Source organism: Perna viridis, chromosome 7 (assembly GCF_037379345.1).
Source record: "Perna viridis isolate PV_CMFRI_1.1 ecotype Kerala chromosome 7, ASM3737934v1, whole genome shotgun sequence".
Lineage (NCBI taxonomy): Eukaryota > Metazoa > Mollusca > Bivalvia > Mytilida > Mytilidae > Perna > Perna viridis.
Window position 1 is genome coordinate 5,661,602 of NC_142451.1, and position 25,956 is coordinate 5,687,557.

Here is a 25,956-nt window from a genome sequence, read left to right on the forward strand (position 1 = left end):
AAACAATGTAGGTTCTTACACGAGTGAAGATTAAAGATCGAAAGACCATGAATTTCTCTAACGAGTGAAATATATGCTTTATCTTGAACGAGTATAAGTACCTATTTCTTACATTAAAACATATACATTTTGTTTCCTTGTCCTTTTCATTGTAAGTTTCTCTTTCCTTAGTTTTGAATATACACTTTTAGGACGTTTCCTTTGTTAAGATGAGCGCGCATGACCTCGTTTTACATGGGTCGTCTCAACTCGCGAAGGGCCATTTCCGGAAGAACTTTTCTTCTCTGTCATCCACATCACTTATTAGAATATGTTCTTGTATAACATTGAAGGAGCTTCGGCCATTTTAAGTCAGCTGCCTTTCTTCTTGGTGAAACATTTTAACTACATAATGGTAAAGTAAAACAGGCGCCATGAGATGTACGTGTAGTAAACATTGAAGTGGATATTAAGATTTCTGAGGAAAGTGAACAATTTTTGGCATTCATCGATTGATATATATCCCGTCGCTTTTGTATTTTGCCACACGTTACGGAATGGCAAGTGAGAAAATCTTCTTACCTTTATTGGAACGTACTTTGGAGGTATGCATATTACCAAATTTCCAACTTAAAAGTGCTGAACTGTTCTAATTGTAGGTGCCTGGCAGAAAAATGTTATGCCAGACTCCCACATAAAAATTATCTATTATGTATATGCCTCGTAAATGCTTTCTAAAATGGCAAATTTAGTGAATACTTGCCATGTCCTACTTTTTTTGTTATACTTGATTTGTTGCTTGAATTATTTTGATATAGATAAGCCTCATTTTGATCCAATATCTTTTTCTTTTGCCTCATGGTTGATTATCTTTCCCACATTGTAACTGTTCCGGCTCCGCCATCTCGATAAACAGATCACGCAACCAGCATGAAAGAAGCATGCCCTTAAATTGATCCTAATAAAGATCGGACAAGTCAGATAATCTGGGTTTAATAAATATTTATTGTTGTCTGTTTCTATGAGGTCACCAAGGCTCATTTCTATTTGACCGCTATTACTGACAGTTATTTATTCTAGGCCGGAACAACAGTGTAAATATAGTAACATGAATTTCATACATAATACATTTTTGCAATTACTGTACGGAGTGAATGTTTAATTAAGAGTCATCGATTGTATTTTATTGTTTATGCCAGAACATTTGTTGCTCGGCTTAATGAAAGTGCTATCCATAAGAAATAAATGACCAAGCTAATTTGAAAATCTGATTCCGATAATTTGAGTACTTTCCTCATCATTGTTGCTTATTATTGTTATAAAGCCCGTATAACGGCTTATTGTTATCTAATGCAGCGTTAATTTGTGACACTTTATATGCTAACTCTTGTAATCAAAGCTTCAATATTATGCAAGCAAAACCAATTCAGAATACCAATACTAACACATGTTATAAGCATTAATAAACGAAACCACATAAAATGATGTCACCGATTTAATATTTGATACGTCAGCCTGTCGTTATTAATATATGACGTCATACGTCAATAAGTGGGTCAAGCTTATACGGATTTTTGTTATTGTAGTTTTGACTAAACTCATACTTTCATGTAAGTAACGGATTTTGATATGATTTCCTTCTTTTTATAATCATTGTTTCCAGTCTTTGTTATTCTTCTCTAATTATTGTATTGTTTTGTACGATCGTTTGTCTGATATTATCATTTGTCGATGGTCACGTGACCAAAGATTCAATTGACCCGTAAGTACTTTCTCCAGAAGATAGTAGACGGTCTTGTAAAGTTAAATCAGTACTGATATTAGGAAGGTGAACGTATAAAACTGAGCTCAATTGATGAACTCATAAAGAATTCATTTTACGAAGTGTAAAATTATACACCATGTTCAAACCATGACCTTGCATTTGGTTTCATACCATGTCTATGGTCATCCCTAAGAAACCATAAATGTGTGCAGTCTGGGTTGGTTATCTGTTATCTATTAAATCTTAATCATATAAAATTACAAATAAGCCTAAGAGTAATCAATTTCTTCCTAAATCAGTTGAATGGTTTAATGGTGTTTCGAGAAAAGCAGAGGACGCTTACCCTACCAATGCAAGTGATTCATGCTTCAAGTTTTTCGTTGAGTCCGAGTTGCTCATTTACTTTTGTTACTTTGTATGTATTATTTTGGTTATTTTATGTTCTTTGTGATATTTGTCTGTTTTCCATATCTGATCTTTGTCCTTGGATTACATTCTTTTGAATTCCGCTTGAATCATGGTTCCCTTGATTACTCCTATAAAGTACTGTATTGTCCACGAGAGTGCGACCTCAGTAATAAAGTTCCGACGAATTTTTCAGCCCTTTTTTGAAGTAAGGTATTATTTTGCGATTTTTCGATTTTTTTTTAAAGCTTTGACAATTCTGTCATACTCAGTATATATATGTAGACAGACTTTATTTGACACTTTGCCAAATGAAAAAAAAATACAAACTTTAAATGAGAAAGAAATAATAATTAGCCTTGAGCAATTCACATCTACGATAACAGAGGGATACATGTAAGAAGTAATTAAGATCTAAGAGTAATCCAGCTCTGGTAAAAAGTAATCAAGGGAATCAAGGTTATAGCGGTAATCAAAGAGTAATCAAGGGAATCAAGGTTATACCGGTAATCAAAGAGTAATCAAGGGAACCAAGGTTATAGCGGTAATCAAAGAGTAATCAAGGGAACCAAGGTTATAGCGGTAATCAAAAGAATGTAATCCAGGGACAAAGACCAGACATGGAATACAGACATACACAACAAAAAACATGAAGTAACTAAAACCATACATACAAAGTAACAAAAGCAAATGAGCAACCCGGACTCCACTAAAAACTGGGAGCATGAATCAGGTGCACCGGTAGGGTAAGCGTCCTCTGCTTTTCTAGAAACAACCGCCCGAGTTGCTAATAAAAAGTCAAGTCCGGGGTAGACGAAAGAAGAAAGGAAAACTATGACACGTTGAACAAATCGGTTTTCATGGCGCAGATGGATACACTGTAGCTATCCACGAGTTCATGATGACAATCATAAAACTTATGTAGTGATGACTTCAATCTTCTAGCAACATAACCTAGTTCCACGAGCCTATTTGTTAGAATTCTAGCGCGATACAAAAAGTCTGCGTAGTTTCGGCACGCTCTGGCATAACGTATTAGCTGTGATTTGAACACTCCATACGCAGGTGCTGAAGGGATGTTGTCACAGATGAAAGGAAAGTTGACAATTTTGAATGAAAAGTCATTTATTGTTTTATGTCTTCAGAATTGAAATTAGGGTGAAAGTAACGGGGACTACAGTGATTGAGATCTGCTAATTAATTAATGTAGATATTATGAATGTGAAAAGTCCTTTTTCGTGTTTAACCTTGTTTGCTTTTTATTATTATCATAGTTTGTTTATTTTTCATTATTCAACATTTTTTTTCACTTGCCAAACATTCCCTTTAAGAATCATAGTTGTAATTAGTTAGCATGGTTATTTTTTCTTCCTAATGGTCTTTAAATTTATTGACTGAACACTGTTCAAATACAATATAGTTGTTCTTCATGTCCTGCCAAAATAATTTTAAAATTATCAATCTTTCTTATTTTCTTATTATCAATTATTGTGGCAACATATAGGTATTTAATATAAAGAAAATTATTAAATAGATGAAATAAAGCAAATTAAATATACATACCCAAATTATTTATACCATTGGTTCGATCATCGCTTCATGTAGTAACCAACAACCTGGAAAACAAGCAATGATGAAGCATAAAGTTGAAATATTTATAAAGATGTAATTGGCAGTTACTGTAGTAAAAACCCAGCCCGATGATAGGTGGTAAACCCTGGTGTTATTCTGGTGCAAGGTGCAGAAACTATTGCTTGTCTTAATTGTCAGAAATCAAATACATGTAAGTTGCCCGATACATGATAAATCTCCAAGTTATCCTGTTCTAAGTTGTAGGAACTTCCGTTAGTTTAAACAGTCAGAGAAGTCTACGTGAACGCCATTATTTATTCACGGGTACATGTAACTGAGAGATAACTGCGAAAATAGTTAAATGATGTTCGTGCAAGTGAGTAATGGATATAATATTTATTGTTTTTTGTTGGTTTTTCTCGTTTGTTTTTACTCATTTCTAATCTTTTTTTTAATTTTCTTGTTGCCTGTTTATGACCCATACATGACTAGACAAATAGGTAATGTTCTGTATTTCAAGTAGGCAATTTTCAAAACGTCAGAAAACTTACTGGATTTATTGATTGAATCATCACGACTGTTACGCTTCATGATGATTTAGAGCAGTTTTGAATTTCACCCTCTTCTCTACTGTATAAATTCAATATATAAAAATTCTACTATCGTCCAGTATTTTGCAACTCGTTTACCACTAGCAGGAATTAGTGAAAATTGAAAAATAATATTACAACATTTTAACTGAGTAGAATAGTCAACGTCCAGTTCTAGATGGGTTACAAAATTTTAAGTGGTTTACAATGAATAATACAATACCATAAAAGTGTTGAACAGAAAGAAAATTTATCTTTATCGTAAACACTGCAGACAATCCAATTATGTAATAACTCATTGAAAATGGTTTATGTTGACAAGTGAAAGGCTGCAATCAATGACAGATGGACTATATTACTGGATTTATTATATTAGTAAAGGTGCAAAACAAATGAAAGCTATGCAAATTATTGATGCTAAAACTAAAGTTATCTTAAACATTAAAATTGAACTTTGATGTGATTAACACTTTAGTTATGTTTAATACTCTATAATCAAACAAATACTAGGAAGAAATAATCATGAGTAAGGTGAAGAAACATTAATTTTGTTCAAATTGTGCATTTTGTTTTCTCGACTAGCGATCGATCGTCTTTAAAAATAATGCACTTCATTTTCAAATAGAGTTTGCACACAAATCAAACATAAATCAACTCCAGTAAGGTTCTTACACAAAAAATCATTTGCATAAAACATTTAAATACAGTCATGTTATTTTACAAAGTATTTCATCTGAATGGTGCACGGCTTTCGCTTATCGTGTAGCAATAAATGCTACACGTTACAATCACTGTAAGATACAACTCGTGTTTAAAGAGCAATAATGAAATCGCACCAAAAGTTTAGATAATAAGGAAATAGACCTAATCAAACAACTGTAGATTACTATGGGAACTTCGTGTCAATCTTTAACCCTCTATATATTTTTCAATTCATTTTGTAAAAGGAAAAGAAATTGGATTCCGTCTCAATCTTAAAAATAATCACCGTGTCGATTTCTCTTGAAAATGTAATATGCAACTTCCGGAAAGTTATAGCCTCGTTATGAGATATTTAATGGTGACGTTGATAAACAACAATGATAAATCAAATTTGGATTGATTTTGCTTTTAAAACAATACCGCTGGTCTTAAAGATGTTTAGCTTTCAATATCTTCATTTTTCCATTAACGTCTTGTGAATTCTGCTTTATCAAATTTGTCTGATCTCGGTAAATTTGACGTTGTACATTAAAAGCAATTTTGCCATCATAATGGACATAGTGGTATAAATGAAGACAAACAGCTTCAGGGTTAAATTTTTAGATGTCAAGCAAGGAAATACGACGTACAGTATTGAGTATTATTGAGTACATTAGTTATATTTTGCTTATTCGGTTTTAGACATTTACTACAAAACTACAATAAATAATTTGATGTAAAGTGATTTTTATTGCGTAAGACGCATGCCAAATAGTTGAGTGGCGTCTGCATATATGCCATTTTCATCGCTTGTAAATTTACACTTATGCCACTCAAGACTTGTCGCTTGTAAAGTGGGACTTAATATGCACTATCAATGTTTAAAATTACTACTGACTTGTATTTGAGTATTACTCGACAGTAAAAGATATTGTAATGGAAGACTTTTCCCATCCTTTTAATATTTTGTTTTGTCAAGGTTGAACAGGAATGAAAACAAAACAGGATATATTAACGAAATTTATTGAAGAAAGTGAAGTATATGTACACACATTTGATGACCAGTAAAATATAACGTTTTCAGCACGCGTCCTATTCATTAAGCTTTGCTAGTTTCTTTATAGTTCTTGCTAGGTCCAATTATATTTCTCATTTTAATGTAGCCAGTATTTTACAAACAAATTTGGTGACAGTTGTAATATTGTAATAAAAATGACATGGAAAAGTGGCGTGATTGTACATATTTTTGCCGTGTCTTTACAAATTCATGATCAGTAGTTAATGGCGAAAATAAAAACACGAGAACATGCGTAAGTAACGTTTAGAATATGGAAACTTTCAACACAAATGCTTGAGAAAAGTTTTGAAAGCCACCTATCGCGAAAATACGTACAATTACAGTATTTATATAAATATGGAAAATCTTTGAAAGATATTGGGAATAAGAAAATATGGAAATGGACAAGTGGCTTTATGACTTTACCATTTATTAGATGTAAGTTCTTCGGGTTTTTAAAGTTTAGACTGGTTATATGCAACATGGCTTGCAAAATATACAGTATTGACTCCTGATATACTATCTTACTACATTAAAATTGAAAAAAAAATCCTTCTTATAAAGAGGGACCATTGTATAGGTACATCTTATGTACTCTTTTCAGACAAATTTCTAGACGTATACAATGTTACATCCGTTACTTTGCTGTCTTTGCAAAGGTTCTTAACAATCTATTGTACCAAGGAAGTGGGATAACTGATTAGCCAGACGTACGAACACAAAAGATCATCAATTTATCTGTTAGGTGATACGGTACGATCTCCTAAATAAAACGTGAGAAAATTCAACAACCGCTTATAAAGATATAGTAGAATAGGAAATTGAGAGAATATTTTTAGCCTTCTGCATGGCAATGAATCCGTTATTTGGTTTAAATGGAAAAATATTTATCGACGTTGTATTATAGTATAATAATGTTAAACGCACGTTGTTCTATTTTTTTCAGTCCAGTATCAGACTTCGACCGATTTAGGAACTTTAACTGCTTATTTAATTTCCAAAATTTGAAAAAAAAAAAGAAATGTAAAGAGAACAGATATTCGTTATCTTATATAATTTAATTTCATACGAAACACGCTTTCTGATTGGATAAAAAAAATTGTCCATCATCTCATAGACCAAATATTGTAATGTGACTGTGACGTCGTCAACCTTTTTTGCTGATTTACTCCATAAATTTTCATACTAAAATTAAATTATAAGGAATGACTGTGACCGTATTTAAGTATATTTGAAATAAACTCAATGCCCGTGGTGCACACTTAAATTAACCTGTTACGCATGTTATTTAGCATGCACCTCGTGATTGAGGTTATTTGCTTATAGACAAAACTAAGACCAGGTGTTTAAAATGGTATTTTGACTTCCTTTCTTTCTTTCTTTAATTTAACTAGGAGGAACGGGTGCAGTCGTTAGGTACTTTCGTTACTGTTGTAACCATTAGATATTTTGTAATTATCAATTGATTATGGCTTATATCAGTCTATTTGGAAGTTCAGTATTATCTCAGTCATTACGATCTTCCTAATTATGGCAGCCTGTTGGGACGTTCAGTATTGCAGCAGTCCTCAAGTTCTTTTCGATTATTGCAGTCTATTTGGAAGTCCAGTATTGTCGCAGTCAGTAAGTTCTTCTCAATTATTGGTCTATTGGGAATTTCAGTATTGCAGCAGCCCTGAAGTCTTTTGGATTATTGCAGTCTTTTGGGAAGTCCAGTATTGCCGCAGTCATGAAGTACTTTTGACTATTGCAATCTTTTTGGAAGTCCAATATTGTCGCAGTCATTGAGTTCTTCTTAATTATTGCAGTCAGTTGGGAATTTCAGTTTTGTCGCAGTCATGAAGTACTTTTGACTATTGCAGTCTATTAGGAAGTCCATATTTGACGCATGTACAATAATTAACTAATTCCAGATCGTTGCAGTCTATAACGAATTCATTCCAGTATTGTCGCATTATCTAATTGTTTATTTGGATTGTTGCAGTATATTTGGAACTCCAAAATTGTTGTCATTGCGAACTCTAGTATAGTTACAGTGCTGCTTGTTGCGCTCATTTCAGTACTATAGTAATTGTATACTTATTGAGGTCTTTAGTATCGATTTTCCTATTATAATTCAGGAAAGATTATCCGATGATTTTGTGATCATACATGTAGTATACGTCAGGACTTTTTAGGTCATTTGAAATTCAAGTATTGTTGAAGTCAATAAATACTACACCATTGTCACACCTATATTGATCTCTTTCTAAAGTTTTTCAAAAATGAAAATAAATAAATTTTCGCCTTTAATGCATTCCAAGGGAAGGAAAAGCTAATTTAACAAATAGAACATCAGTCAATGTAGACATATCGACAAGATTTCATTCCTGTCTAGGGTATACAGGACAATGTCTTAATTCCTACGGTATTCAATAGATTCTCTAATATTAATCTTGCACCAAGTCTTCTATTTCCTGTAATACACCAAGTCCGCTTCATTCCTTCAATCATATTGATAGAAAGCAAATAGGCTTAGGCAACCAACAAATTTCATTAAATACGATATACTAAAGATATCTGGACAATCAAGGCAACGGTTACATAACTAAATTGTTTTCTTATGCCACTCATGTCATTTGATGTTCGGAAATTCGTTTCTCATATTCGGAAATTTAATAGAAATGTTTTTGGATGGTATGAGCCAGTATCTGAAACTAATTGAATCATATTTAAACTGCGAAATGAGTTATGCTTGTGACTTTGAAGCAATATTATGCTTTTTGATGTTGATAAATACAAATGCATATTTTGTGATAGTCGTTCAATATTTCAAATCCACTGGACAAACAGGTATATTCGTAGATGGATTTATAAAGCATGAAATGGAACCGCCTATGGAAGAAACTTAAATTGCACATTCAGGCAGAAATTTTGCGCGCACACACAAACACACAAAGAGGGAGAGTACATACTTTATTTATTTGCTCAAAAACTTCAAAGAGAATTCAAATATTCAATTGATGACTTGAAATAAATGATAAAGAATTCTTTACTATGAATTCATTAGTACAGGAGTAATCAAGGGAACCAAGGTTATAGCGGTAATCAAAAGAATGTAATCCAGGGACAAAGACCAGACATGGAAAACAGACATACACAACAAAGAACATAAAGTGATTAAAATCATACATACAAATAACAAAAGCAAATGAGCAACTCGGACTCCACTAAAAACTGGGAGCATGGACCAGGTGCACCGGTAGGGTAAGCGTCCTCTGCTTTTCTAGAAACACTCGCCGAGTTGCTCATAAAAAAAATCATACAAAATGATAATTGAAGGTTTTGACCAAAGTGACTGAAAGGAAAAGAAAGTATTGTTGACTGTGTGCTTTTCAACGAATTTTACTATTCAAAAACACATATTAAAAATGTATGAGCGCATCGAGTTTTGAATGTAGGTGATTATAATAAACCGATGCGTCTCTATCTTTATTGATAATGTAATCATGTAATTGAACACCATGTGTCATTAACACATTTTCTCTTAAAATTACCACACCTGCTGTTAAAATGTAATTTTTACTTATCAATTATTAAAGTTAATTTCGTGATGTTCAAGGGTTTTAATGGAGATGTCTTCTCTTTCAAGGAAAATCGCTTTTTATCAAAGAAAAGTCATTTGATGTTTTCAAGGAAAAAACGTAAAAATACAATATTGTAATGTCTTAACATTATTAATTCACTAAACCCACAGTTTAATTTTTTAACGTTTGCATAATAAATTATCCTTTTACTGTCAAATGACATGAATTAAGCAAGATGGTGGCGAATTTAAGGGGGCATGATATCCGATCTACTTCGCACAGGTTGCAATCGCTGCATGGATGTCAACTATTTTACACATCTACCATTCTCAGTATTAACTCTTTTTCCTTGAGTAAGTTAGTACAGTAGATTAGAAAAGTTTCGCAATTATTTATGAGTTTTTGATTTTTTTTTTTCATTCATTATTGAAAATTAAAAACATCAAAGTAATCGCATGCACGTAGAAAAGCATAACGTATTTGATATCCAATAAATAAAATGAAGGGTAAAAAATATCGCAAAAAAAATAAGTTTGAATGCATCGTAACTTCTCCAAATACAAACATTCCATTGATGTTTGTGTCAATATTTTTATTTGAAATTATTGACATTATGTCAGAGATTTAAAAAAAAAATACCGTATTCTGAGCCCTGTTGAATGTGAAATCAGTGTGTCATTTGGTTACAATATATATTAAATCATGTTTATTACACACGGAAGATAAATATTGGTCTGTTAATTTTGATTAAGATACATAAATATGGATCATCAATTTTGCATAAGCTCAAGAAAAATATTTAAACAAATCGTTAAGTTACTCAAACAATGAAAATCAACTTTGCAAAATCATTACGTAATGCAAAAAATGTTAGTTCAAGGAATTCAATTCGGATCAAATTCGTCAATAAATCATTCAGAGCTTTGATATCAAAGTGAATGCAGAATAAAGAGATGAAAACATTAAGAAAGCTGAACATGCTAGGGAACAAGCATAATGCCATAGAATGCTTTCATCAGAGAAGATAAATAATTTGGAAAATTACGTAATTTAAGCAAAGGGTGACAATTTGTATTCAAATCAAACAAACACTTCAATGAATTAGAAGTGTAAGCAAAATTTGTTCACAAGGACGCTTGTTATGCTCCCAATTTCGTTTTAATCATGTTTTATCACATATGGAAAATCATATCTAGACTCTGTCTCATTCTTTTCGTGTTTTGTTATAAATCATTCTGAAGTGAAGTCAAATTGGCTGGATTCAAAGGCCACACAAGAGATACCAAAATTGATTAAATGTATCCAGTAAAAAGAAGTCAGCAATTTTTACTATGCTGTTCTTTTCACTCTTATCTGATTAATCTACAAATCGAAAGCTTTTAATTAAACCACGAGAACAAGTCACAATTTATTATACGCCATATTCAATAGAAATATGAAATATAATATATCTTGTCATGGAGGTGTGATACTATGGGGTTTTCATGGTTGTTCTACACCGTTTAAGTGACGGTGGTAACGTGTACGAAAATTGAGTTCCGAGAAAGCTGTTGGTGTTACAAGAAATTGATAATATATGTATGGTTTTTAAAAAATGTTCCATGTCAAAGGTTGTTATATTTAATATCATATACGTGTGTGGAGTAATATCTTTATTCCATATCAAAACTCTATGCGTATGACATATATCTCGTAATTGTACATTATGAAAGTCATGTGCCAACATGTGGAAGCTAAATGTCAAAAGGCTGCCTACTTGTAGAGCTGAGGATGACATCTTGGAATTGATGTCCGTTGTAACGTTACTTACCTCCTGTGTTTTTGAGGATGCATTAAATCAATTTATAACCTTGACTTAAATTTCAAAATAATAATCATTTCGCAGATGAAATAAATTTCAGTAGTTTTAAAACACTTTCTATAGAACCATGCGACTAATATTACTACAATCATGGGAAATCATTGTGTTCAAAATTTACCTAAATATGATTTTTTTCATAAAATGTCAACCACGCCGCATTTTTTGTGCCTGTCCGCAGTCAGGAATTTCTGTATGTATTGTTTTCACTTTCAATTCTGTTTTATGTTGCTGGAGAATATGGGAGTGGAAAGTATTGTTTTGGTGTCAATTGCAGTTTGTCCTGTGTTGTGAGGGTTTCTTCGTCATTTATTAAAAACTCTTTTACGTGGTTTAAGCTGACTTGTTTCATCACGGTGAGGTTGTTGCCCTTTTGACATATTCACCATATCGATTCTCGTTATAAAGTAACATTTGCGAATATTCAGTGTTGAAATATATATATATATATATATATATATAAAATTCTCACTTCATTCAGGGTCCATTTATGGGAAAATCTCTTCATATGTCATTTTGTTTGGCGCAATTTTCTAGCGCCTTTGAAAATGAATAGTCTAAGAGGATTGATTCCAATCCGGGCTACTAAATGGTAAAAACCAAATGGTTCAATTTCTAAACAGTAAAGTCAGCCTTAAGCGGTTTTGCTCTTAGTAAATTCAGAATGTAGAATATTGATTGATTTTTTCTAATAGGTACATTGACAAAATACGTTTTTACCAGGTAGAAAAATGCTTGAAAAGGTGTGTTGAATTACAAACCAGGGTTCCTTTAAAATATACATGTGCAGACTGTTAGTGAAGGTTCACCTTAAATGTCTAATTTCTTATCAACATTAAATCTTCTTGAAAATTACTTTTGTATTAAAAATATTTTCATGTGCCTCGGTTCAGTATTTAACTGGATATTTTGTTTTCGTTCCAACTTTTTTTTCAATTATTACATTTGTTCTTAAATTTACAATGGATCATATTGAATACGTCCATAATACTATGAAGGTTCACATGTTATAATGCCCTGAATGATTTATAGGTGACATTATACTTATATGTTTTGAAATACAAATGTATCAAATCATAATAGAAATACAAGGTTGAATCAAATTCTTCGTGTTAAATCTAACGCGTTTGTATGCCTATATCTCATAGAATAATGTTGTAGTTACTTCAATACAAATGTCTAATTCTAAAGGCAAAATTCACCATTTTTGTGCGCATGAAATGGCCAGAGTATCGAAGTAATAAGGGATACTGAAACACGACACATATCCCATAATAGTTTTATTGCATGGATGTGCTATCAAATATACAGTGACCGAACAGGACGTGGGACTTTGGAACTAACCAACAATGAATAATTAACTGCTCTTATCCATAAACAGTTGATTGTCTGTGATATACTATCTTAATTATAGATTATTCCCATTTTTATCGACGATCTGAAAAAAAAACCTAATAATTTTGCCTTTAAAAAAAAGTAAGTGTACATAAAATACCACGGACGAAAAACGTAAGAAATACCAAGGACCAAAAAAAAAACGCCTTTATCTTTTAAGGTTATATAAATGAGAAAAAAAAACATTTACTTTTTTACCGTGGCCAAGTACTTTTATAATTTACTTTTTACAAAATAATCTGATGATAAATGATAACCTTTTCAACGAGTTTACAAAAAAGAAAAACACAAAAATACACATAGGATTTTTTCTATTACGTCATATCAATGTTACAAACCCTGCATTAATATTGTGGTACTTTGTTTGAGAGTAAGTAAGGGAACCAAGACCCAAGCGCAAATCAAAAGAACGCAATCCAGGGACAAAGACTAAACATGGAAAAGAGACAAACACAACAAAGAACATAAAGTAACTAAACTAATACATACAAAGTAACAAAAGGAAAATAGCAACTCGGACTCCACTAAAAATGGGTGCATGTACCAGGTGCTCCGGTAGGGTAAGAGTACTCTGCTTTTCTGGAAACTCACGCCGAGTTGGTCATAAGAAGTCAAGTCCGGGGTAAACCAAAGAGGACACGTTGAAGAAGGATTAACAAAATTCTAAATAACAAAGTTATTATATTTATTTAAGAAAGAAAAAAACAACATTAAATATGTCAACCTAGGTCCCGAAGGTGTACAGCTTATCTTTCTAATAAAGATTTCCGGGCAAAAATAGGTATTAATTTTGTTGTCATAATCAAAATTTCATGTTTATACAGAAAATACTCATAGGATTAGAAAATCATTTTGACTTTCATACAAGTTTTTTGAAAATGATTGGCTATGATCATCTCAGTTTGAAAAAAAATGTTGTTTTATACAATTATCCTATATCCGCATAGGTATATTAAACAAAACGTATCCCTTAAAGAAGCTAATATACAGAGAACCTGAAGTCATCCGAAAAATTCATTTAAATTAACGTCAATAAGGTTATGTGAAAAGTACTCTTGCCCGAAAATTTGATGACGAGCTCGTCAATCAATCCCTGATTGATATTTTTATGTAGATCCAAACTATGTAATGAAGGTCATTTAGATTGATTTAATTAATCTCTTGTTAATACTAAAATTGTTTATCAACGTTCATCTAAATTCTTGATTAAATTCTGATTTGATTACATGATAAATTTTGATAGCAATTTTGATTCACGGTTGGAATGAAATGGATAAGATTATTCCCATAAGAAGTATAATCTATAATTTATAGCATTCTTCCCAAAGGAAAAAGGTTGATTTGTGTTGAATTAAGTCTAACGCATTTGCGGTTTTTCTCAGTAATCTTCATTTGCTAGAGGTTTTATAATAGTGCTTTGTATAATGAAACTACTGAGGTCATTTTTTAAGTGACGTCATAATGATATATTGACCCAAATGAATTTATTGCGTTTTTTAACGTTGATAAATATGAATGACATCATTTACAGTTAAGATGACGTCATAGTAAGCCAAATACAGTAGAAGTGACTCTGAAGTTGATATATAATATTTAGCTCCATATGATTGTCTTTATTTCAAAATAAACATGAAGAATTTTATATGTTTGAATCAAAATCTATCAGTGTTGCTGTCATGCCATTTAAGTCCTACTGTGTCCGCAATCTGACCAAATGGTACGTTTAATGACATGTCAAAGCCATCATTTCTATAATTGATTGAAAATCAAATTATAGTTCCAATTTAACTAATTAACTGCTGCAAGTCAATAGCATTTCTAGTTTTAAGACTATATTATGTAGTTTTCTTATATTATATTAGTTTCCTTTCTTTATTTTAATATCGAAATTAGATCATCACGAAAACCTAGTTTCACTACGAATAGTAGCGAACTGAGATTCGCCTGGCATTTGTATCTGTATTTCTTATAGGACTAAACACTTCTCGTATAGTTCCAATTCCAAACTATATGAAATGTATTTACCGTTTTTGTTTTCTTCGAGTCACTCATTCAGCGAAATTGACATAAAAATGGTGGAATTCACACGACAACGTGACATGGTTGTCAATTTCAATATTCGAAGTAGAAAGGTGTCACTGATAACCGCATTTTTAAAAATTATTGTTTTGAACATACGATGTCGATAAAGAATAGAATATAGCAGATTATATCGTAACACGCCTTTAATCTCTCTAATTAGTCACAGCGATGGTAACCATGTTTGTTTACGATATGTATATGGAATTTACGCTGTTGTTAAACCTGCCATCACTTAGGAGTAAAAGATGGACAACCAATCATAGTTCACGAACAAGACATATGTTAAATAGATTGGAATTATACAGCGTATCATTCATATATCAAAAATATAACATAAATAAATCTCATCAATCCGTACTAGTTTGTCTAGTAGTATTAAAATCAAATAGAACCATAAATCATTTGATATTTGTTTAGACTTAATCGTGGTATAATTTTTAGTAATGAGTATCGGTGCATTTTAGCATATTATTAAGGAGGTAGACCTGTGGTAAGGAACATAATTCTTGAAATCAGTAATATGTTTGCATCATATTCAATTTCACCAAAGCCTATCAAGCTTTCATTTGATATAGAATGAAATCAATCCAAGTTACTTTGATGCTTGGGTGAGATTGATGTAAAATGTTTTACACAAACGTTCCAATGATTTGGAAGAGTTATGTACCGTACCCTAGGCCTACTGCTTTAGCTAAAATATAACTAGACCGATAACACGTCTGGTGATACGTCACCTTCGCATGCATATCAATACTAAGCAAATTAAAAAAAACAACAACTATTGTGCAGGTATTAACTGTTTTGAAATTTTAGGTGATTGAAAAAAAAATTGCAAATGGCAGAAAAAAAACTAAAACTCGTGTATTTTTTAACCTTTAAGGCTGCTATACAAAACAAAATAAAAGTTAGTACCCCTTCACTGTGAAACGTATACTTTCAATCAATTTGTATATGTCGGCGAATAAATCAGTATCAATGGAAAAAAAAACTACCAAATGTGTATGAATATTATCGCTTTAAGTTGGCATAAAATGTCTTGTTTAGTAATTTGAAAGGTCTTAAAGGTGATTTGAGACTTTTAATTCTATTAGCGACACTTTTAGTCAGTAAACATGCTGTTCAATGAGAGAAATGTGTCAAATTATAGTCAAAGATAAACAATTGTAAGCAATATAAGAATTTACACTTATCATTCGAATCTTCCTGTGTTTTAATACAACAAATAGTATGATCACTTTTTTCTATCTTTTTTCATATTTAGGTAGTAAGTGTATTTCTTTCATACTATGTTACAGTGGTTAAAATATCTAATGCAAAAACCAAATCTTGTACATTATACTCGCTCATCTGTCTAAAAAAAAAAAAGAACCTACGGGACTGTTTGTTTAGTGAACGCCTTTTCTTCACAACATTCTATAAACGTTTATTTTTCGCGAGTAGTGAATGTTTGCCAATTTCGTAAAAACTCGCAAAACTGAATAAAAAAGATCTCATTGTTACAGAAATCAAAACATCTTTAAAGGAATGCCAGACTCGAAAATATATGGCAGCAACTCTGCATTGTTATCCTTCATCGCAGAAAATAAATTGCTTAACAGTATATAAAAAAGTACAACAGATCATACGGAATAAGTTGATTTTGAACATGAACGTTTTGTTTCACAGACCTTTCGTTATATAGTAGAAATAAAATTAATATCTTGTACAACATAAATTCAAATTATGTGACTCAGACTGATTAACCATTCTGATCAAGATCCTGAAAACTCAACACTTTTGAGAGTGTAAGACATGGAAATCATATACTCCTTAAGGAACGATTTGACATTTTCTAAATAAGACCAAGTTGTTATAAATGACGCAAAATGTAGTACACATACAATACAATATTATATTTATGCTCTATCCACCATTTTAACAGTAATTTCATCCCGTACATCGACTTCCGAAGTTAACTATTTCGATTTCGAGATTTCACAATTCGATGTTATGCAATATGAAGGAATATTTGGGTAAAACTTGGGAGTAGGAGTAAGAAAACAATGCAAGAAAGGGAAATGTGGCACTCGCCCAATTTAAAAAAAGATAATTATTAGGACATATATAAGTAAATATAATGGTTTGGGTTCGTTTCCAACAGTTTTCAAAATTAATTTATAATTTAATATACATGGGTCAGTTTCAATTATTAATATGACACAGGAGGCAGTCAAGAGGATATAACTGGTAAAACAATATTTGCAATGTCATTTTGTCTTAAATTAAACATAGCTCTTAAACTTATGGTGTCATAAAAGTGCCATATGTATTAACTTTTTAAAAAACTGCTATATTCTGATCACAATTTACAAGGCTAAATGTATAAACCATTTATGGAAGTGTGAACTCATCAACTTAAAAGTTTATCCAAGGACAACATAGCACGATATTAAAGCTACTGAAATCAGCTATACATAAAACTTAAATATATTATAAAAATCCAAAACCGGTAGGTAGATCAATTTCTATCGAATATTGCCTAACAAAGTAACTATAACTGTACGTATGCATTTTACTGAATAATGTTTGGTCCATGGGTTATACCGAACTGTCCATATGCGTCAGACCTTATGCCCAATTCATCAATATTTTTATTAAATTATATGCATGTCAATTCATGTTATCTTAACCCAGGAATAATCTTTCAGAATATTAAACTGATTGATGAATAAAACTTGACACAAATGAATTGCTGCGCTAAGACAAACTTAATTGTCAAAGTTACCATCTTACATAATGTACGTTTTTTCTATGAGCTGGTTTAATTGAATCTGAAGTATTTCCAAGCGAACTATTTTCTCGTTAGTTAAATAGGCAATGAGGCACTTCTTCAAAGGGGGCCTTCTTCATACTTAATGATCATTTTGCAGTATTGAAGTTCCTCTACTGTAAAATTTTTCTCTACGATTCTCTTTTAATACATTATCAATTATGTGCAAATTGTTGCAATTAAAGGCTTTGTTCCAAAGAATATTATCCGTATTAAAACTATTGACATATATACTTTTTGCAAGAATTAGAAAGAACATTGTATAATATCATGCATTTATTCGTAAACTTCCTTGTATTGAAATAAAATCTGTGTTGTTGAATTACAATTATTATACATTATGGGATACTTGCTACATACAAAACCACACCAGGAAGAACAAACTAGATATCTACAGTTAAACCGAGTATAAAAATTGATGGTTTGGAATACAAAAGTAATGTAAAATATGTGTTGGTTAACATGGGTTCAAAATGTTATGGAAAATAAGATTATTTTCGGTGTTTTTTGGGAGAAAATTCATGTGATTTAAAATCACAATAACTAAAACTGCTATTTCGATGTTGGATGTTATCAAACGCACAGTGATTTGAATAGCATTATCAACTAAAGTTGCAAAGAAAACATTAATAAAAAATACAATAACTTAGTTTACATTTTGACATTCAATTAAATGTGCCAGTTTCTCTAATAATTAGTTGTGAATAAAAAAGTAATAATACATTTGTCAAGTACTAATACTGCATTCATGAACTGTAATTAAAACAGTGCATCAACAGCCTCATATATTCTTTCTGAAACGAGCATAATTATACGTACATTTGAAATTATGCGTCCATGATTTGTGCTAAAATGGAAATGTCTTATGATTGGAGAGGCCAACTTTACTTCTGATTTGGTCATAGGACAACCGACTTATTATCTCATTAAAAGTAACTAATCTGATGGTGGTTTCATTCCGATAGTTTTCTTCTAGTATAGAAAAAAATATTTGCAATTATTGTTATTGTTTATAATATATTTTATCTTTATTTTACTATTACGAAGAAAATATCTATTAAGTCATTTTTGTCACTATAAATTTCTCAAGCAGTGATGCAAACAGCAGTCTCAGGCTTTATACTAGAATTACCTTATATTGTTTGCTAAAGTGTTGATTGGTGGTTCACAAAGCAGTACTTACTCCGGAACATTTGATTTATGATCTATTAAGGATAGCGATTTCAGCCAAATATTTCTCTCAGGGGAACAATTACAGAGGCTATTTTTACCCTAATCAACTTTAACATTTGAGATGCAATATAAATTGAGCAAACAAAAGCATAAAACTCAAATATATGTGTCAAGCGCTTTAAACATTGGAGTCAATTTAGTCACTTTGTTATGTCGTAAAATGGAGTAAAATATTTAATTTTATACTCAGAGGAAAAACAGTAATCGGACTATCACGTGATTGAAACACTTGTTACCTTTTATATGGGGAAAATTGTTTAACCGTAATCGGCATTCCGTTTTATCTTCCTCCTGATTGCCTCTGTTCATTGCATAATAGGAAGTGCGGCGTCACATGCAATCTTACTTAAAGACTATATAAACTATTTCTGTTAACTTTGGAAAGTTTTTTTTTTCAAATGTCTGGGATTTCCGTAGAAAATCATTGCCAATAACTTCTTTATTTGAAGACGTCTTTTATGGATGGACTATAATAGTAATTATTAAGGAAATAAAAATGTAAGAATATTAACTAGCATATGAAGAAGAAGGGACATAATTAATAAACCTTAGTAAACCTTATTCATTACTTTCGACACATTTACCAATTCCTGTTGGAAACACATGATAAGAAAATCAAAATTTAATCGCAAAACGAGATTCTATAGTTTATTCAGTAGTGCAATATTATTGCAAAATGAGCAGAAATGAAACAAAAAACTAAATGTGGTTGCTACACAAAGCTACATGGCCTACAAAAAATCATTTTGATCGATGAACATTATTAAATAGATTTTTAAAACTGATTTTTTTTTTAATTTTAAAAGCAAAGACAGGTCAGTGCTTTTCCAATGAGTGCATTTGTTCCAATTTTTAACACATTGTTTACCTTAAAAGGAGGCTAGATTGGCTTTGGACAAAATCAACCTCGGAAATTTAACATTAGTAGTTTTGTATATTTACGTTACCACAGACTGGTAATTGTAAAATTTATGGGAAATTTTGATGTCACAATGCTACTTGATATTGTCACATCATGAGATACGATTAACTGTACTCTTACGAGATTTTTGTGAAATTGGCGCAAAAAGACGAAAACATGTTGTACACATAATACTCAATCTTTTTTCCGTCAATATTTCGCATTAGTTGGTTAAAGAACTACAACTCCCATTTCTGCAATATTAACACCAACATTTTAGTCCTTGACTACAAAGTATCATATGTAATTATCACTATTGTTATCATGCAAAGGAGACATAGCAAACAACAAGGTACAAAAAATAAATTATTCAAAAAAAAAAACCAAAAAAACTTGCAAACAGGTACATGTTTCTTTTTGCACGTACATAAAGCAATATACGTTGCTTATATAATTTTTCTATGGAGTGGTAATCTATCAATCAATCGTAGGATATACATTATTGGTTTAAACTATCTGAACTTGAGTAACTGAAAGACAAAAACTGTTCAGTCATTCACACATAAAAGACAAAAAAAAACTTTCCAATGAATTACTCGATTGCTGTCACGCGAACTATATGTTTTTAAACAATCTTTGAAATTGATCAGCGTTTTACTCTCTGATCCTTTCCAATAAAATGAATTAAATATAAATTGAAATCAGACTTGGTCCATTTCCCACACAATATAATATCAGTCATGATGCTGAAGAAGGTTTTGATTAATGTGTTTTGTCATTAGGTTAAGTGTAACTGACGGCATGGAAAATTTTCTTGGTGATGTAAGAGACTTTATATCGATTGGTCATCAGCACTGACGTGTCTGTGACAAATTAAGATGTGCTAATGTGCTATTTGTGTACTTTTGCGGTTTCGCAAGAAATAGTGTATATTGACAAAATCAACTTTTGTCAACTTATGTAGCATTTTTACTTAAACGCAAAACCCTGGGAAAAAGAAATATGAAAAAAGAACGAATAAGGCGAAACGAAACATGCACCAGCGTATAAAATAAATCCAAAATAGTAAATTCTTTCGGAAAGGATTAAAACACACTTTTAAGTAGGCTCTGAAAGGCCTGATAACAAAAGTAATAAATTACACGATAAAAAGACAACTATTCTTCAAAATCAAATCAAAAAGTAATATAGCGACAAATTAATGAACAACATCTCCTGAATGAGGAACTCTGTATAGACAAAATAAGATATCAACTCATAAGATGCCCGTAGCTACAGAAAATTAGTTCAGGACATATTGAAGAATGACAATACCATCAAAGCTAAGAGCATTAGAAATAATTGTCCACTACAACTCCAGTGGACTAAATTTGGAGTAGTAATGTCATGTACTAAATAAGAAGTATTTGATGCAGCGCAATATTAAAAAAGACTTAGGGATGCAGTTCAGGGTCAAATATCTCTATTTGTAATATAAATCTAAAGAGGGCAGTTGATAAATAAGGGTAACCAAAAAAATCACCAAACACTAATCCGATTCATAACCAAATCCAAAATAAATCTTGCAAAATAGATATTACACACCGGAGCAGCCGGTACCACAATGATCATGATTTGACACAGGCATTTTAAACGAAATGGTTGGTTAAATCTAGGTTTTACAGCGCGCTAAACCTCCGTCTTCAATTGTGGTGTGAATAACCTGTGGTGATAAAGTAGCATTTTCATGCTATTGCGTCATAATCAGCAAATCAGCGGTCACACCAGCACAAAGAATAATTTACAAAATACAATCATTACGCATTATTTTAGAAAAAACTGAGCATTCCTCAGCCAAGGATTGATATCTAAACAGAATTTGATAAGACCTTTTGAGATTCATTTCCTCATGCCCCTGATTCAGATGTATGTCACGCAGATATTTATGGTATTCAAGGAACCAGAGTAGTTAGTACTTGCTCTAGCGTAGCGAATCCATTGTGAAAAATAAACACAATAGACAGGACATGAAGGTATATTGCTGCACAGGTAAGGACAATTTATGATATTAAATTTAAAGTCGTCTTTTTTTTATCAAAAATCTTACTCCTGAGATGTCCACTATTGCCACATTCGAGATGTAGGTTCAAAAAGATGCAGAACAAGGTGTTTCTGTAAACGCCTGTTTCTTGAGCTCTGGTTGATATATTGAAGGTAACCATTTACCAAAAAAAAGGGTTTTGTTGATGGACAATAAATCTGTTTGTAAAGTTAAATGTTTTAGCATCTTGTTTTTAATTTTTATTCTCTACGATATTTTGAAGAAACTCAGTCTCGTATGAATACAAATCGGCTAGGAGAGGAGCGTAGTTAGTACTCATTTGAATTGCAAACTTGTTGTTGAAAAATAGCTCCTCCAAACGTGGCAAATATGTTATCAATGAGGAAATCAATCATTTAGCCAACCTGATTTTCCATGTAGCACACTATGCCCTTCTGCAATGTTTTAGAAAAATATGTGGATTTGTAACCAAGAACAATATAATTTTTCGAAACTGCAAAAGATTTACGAATAAGTCCTATCAAACGAGACTTCAGTTTATCATGTGGCAACGTAGTGTAAGATTTGAGAAGTCAAAAGTATGGACGGAACCAATTTCTGAAAAGCTGCCGGATTTTAAATTTTGAAGTAATTTTTTGGAATTTTTAAGTAGCCAAATATGATTACAACCACTACGAGAGTAGGTGGTATTACAACTAGCTTGCTTTTCACCCTTCACTGCAGACAATATCTTTGCAAGGTAAATTAACATGAAAATCCAGCTATATACTTTTCTTTCTATGGAGTTTTATAAAGTTTGGGAATCCAATACAAGTTAGATAATTCCTCACATTGTTTTGAAGTTGATAGAAGACATGAAAGACTTGTTGTTGTTAAGAATTTCATCTTTGTCAAAAGTTGTGCGTTTGTATGTGGCATTGTGGGATTTAACTACCAATGCCCAATTCCTTTATAAAGCATTTGAGGTAATGAGCTTTACAAACAAATACAATGTTGTTTGAAGGTTTTTCCGCAAGAACTATATTATATTTCTCTTGTAGTGAGAAAAGCATCCAAGTGCCTCACGATCATTGACACGAACTTGGGTCTTTTACTGACATATTTCTTGAGATTGTCAATACGATTCCGTACCAAAGATGGTACGTATCCATCTGACAATGACTTGTCCTTTGTCCTTTTCTCTCTTTATCCATGATGTGACATAATTTCAACAGCAGTCATTATGGTTTGGAAATTTATTTTCCAATTGAGGCGCCGTGGTTCCCTGAATTGTGGACTATGAGAAACGACCTTTACATAGGAGTTCATTTTAACTGATATTCATATCACCAGTGATGACATGACCAGAAGGACTGTAATTCAACAGTGATGAAGCATAGTTACATAAGTATTCTATGCATCGGATTTTAATTGAAAATATGTGCTTTGTATATTGCCGTGAGACCGTATAAAACGGTAAAAAACTTCAATGTTTTAAAAAGTGTGTGATATCGAAACCTTTGTGGAAAAGCTTTGCTAAGAGGAATCTTTTACGTTCAATAAAATCTGACACTTTCCTACAAATACGAGCAAAATGAACCAGTTTTGAAATGTTAATACCAAAGTATCACACAGTTTAGTATGTAGACTGTATTGAGCTTTTATGACAGGTACTCTAATGCCTTTTACGATATACTTCACCTATAATACAGATCTCTTTTAGAGAAAAAGATGTCGACCTATAACGGGCTCTTGAATAAAAGGGGTGACCTTCCTAGTTGAGTTGACTGTTTATTGACTGTTGACTATTGATTTAGAAACTAAATCCACAATTTCTAACAATGCATCTGTTTCATAAGAAATAACCAGATGATATGGGATGCATGAAGCATGATATTATTTCTCAAAAGAATCAATAACATGATAAAAGATGCTGTACGATCGCAAATACAACACAATAAATATAAGCACTTGGGCTACATTCTATATCATTATCCTCAATAGATTCTAGAAGAGATAGCAAAGGACTAAAGTACATCATTAAAATAACCCTTCAAATACCAGGACATACGACTTATGATATAAAGTACAAAAGTTCAAATCAGGGAACTAGTGTGTAACATCACTTTTTTATCGATATTGCTTAATGTACTGACACTTTTAATATACAGAAAATAAAATTACAATTTTTACTTTTTGAAAAAAAGAAAAGTTTTTTTTTTTTTTTTGTTTTTTTGTTTTTTTTTTTTTGTTTTTTAATACCAAAATTTATTAATAATTCCTGCAATTAGGGGTTCCCTGTTTTTACAACTCTCATATCCAGGAAATGTATGAGAGTTACTCCCGTTTCTTAATTTGTATACCATTATCCTATACTTTTTAAAAATACTATTTCACTCATGTCAACCAAACGTTCTATAAATTATATGAACTGTTAGAGAATCATATATAAACAAATTAATCCAAGGACCGTAGAGTATCAATAATTGACCGTTATCTGAGGCACACAGACTTAAATTTCATGCATCACTGAATTTGACAGTGTAGATTGGAGCACGTGCCTGATACTTTTAAAAGTGTGTGGATATATTATTTCAAATTATGTAAGTAAATTCTATAATGATGAAGACTTAACTTATACAAAGGTATCAAACAGATGCACAATAACATGCCTAACCTGAAGAAACCATTGAAAACAACATATACATGTAGGGAGTATTGATAACCTCTGGTAAGCTACAATAAATGCTACCCGTTCTTATACACGTGTAAAAACTTTACAAATTGCATGATATATGTCATCGCCTAGTTCGTAATTGACGATATCTGAGAAAAAAATCATATATTATACCAGAGTCCGAACTGTGGAAGAAAAGTAAAAAGTATTGTTTACACTTTAAATACTAACTGTGCAAGATATATGTATATTAAGTCAAGGAGAAAAAAATAAATACTGGTCAATACCAAACAACCAAGGCAACAGATACCATAAAGTCGCAAACAGCATGAAGGGTAATAACAATACCAAACAACCAAGGCAACTGACACCATGGAGAAGAAAACAGCATAAAGGGTAATAACAATATCAAACAACAAAGGCAACAGATACCATAAAGACGCAAACAACATGAAGGGTAATAAAAATACCTAACAACCAAGGCAACAGTTACCATGGAGAAGAAAACAGTATGAATGATAATAACAATACCAAACAACCAAGGCAACAGATACCATAAAGATGCAAACAGCATGAAGGGTAATAACAATACCAAATAACCAAGGCAACAGATACCATAAAGACGCAAACAGCATAAAGGGTAATAACAATACCAAACAACCAAGGCAACAGATACCATAAAGTCGCAAACAGCATGAAGGGTAATAACAATACCAAACAACCAAGGCAACTGACACCATGGAGAAGAAAACAGCATAAAGGGTAATAAAAATACCAAACAACAAAGGCAACAGATACCATAAAGACGCAAACAACATGAAGGGTAATAACAATACCTAACAACCAAGGCAACAGTTACCATGGAGAAGAAAACAGTATGAATGATAATAACAATACCAAACAACCAAGGCAACAGATACCATAAAGATGCAAACAGCATGAAGGGTAATACCAATACCAAATAACCAAGGCAACAGATACCATAAAGACGCAAACAGCATGAAGGTTAATAACAATACCAAACAACCAAGGCAACAAATACCATGGAGAAGGAAACAGCATGAAGGGTAATAACAATACCAAACAACCAAGGCAACGGATACCATGAAGACGCAAACATCATGAAGGGTAATAACAATACAAAACAACCAAGGCAACAGATACCATAAAGACGCAAACAGCATGAAGGGGAATAACAATACGAAACACCCAAGGCAACAGATACCATAAAGACGCAAACAGCATGAAGGTTAATAACAATAATTAACAACCAAGGCAACAGATACCATGGAGAAAGAAACAGCATGAAGGGTAATAACAATACCAAACAACCAAGGCAACAGATACCATGAAGACGCAAACAGCA

General features: G+C 31.9%; 1 protein-coding gene across 3 annotated transcripts in view; it reads right to left on the reverse strand.

The window, feature by feature from the left end:
• The window catches only part of LOC148611076 (muscarinic acetylcholine receptor gar-2-like), a 153,116-nt gene that overhangs the window by 16,612 nt on the left and 110,548 nt on the right, over window positions 1-25,956 (reverse strand). For all 3 annotated transcript variants that reach the window (XR_015924046.1, XM_088591187.1, XM_088591188.1), the window contains one exon: window positions 3,713-3,765. The gene's annotated coding sequence lies outside the window, so the exon portion shown is untranslated. The remainder of the gene's footprint in view (window positions 1-3,712; window positions 3,766-25,956) is intronic.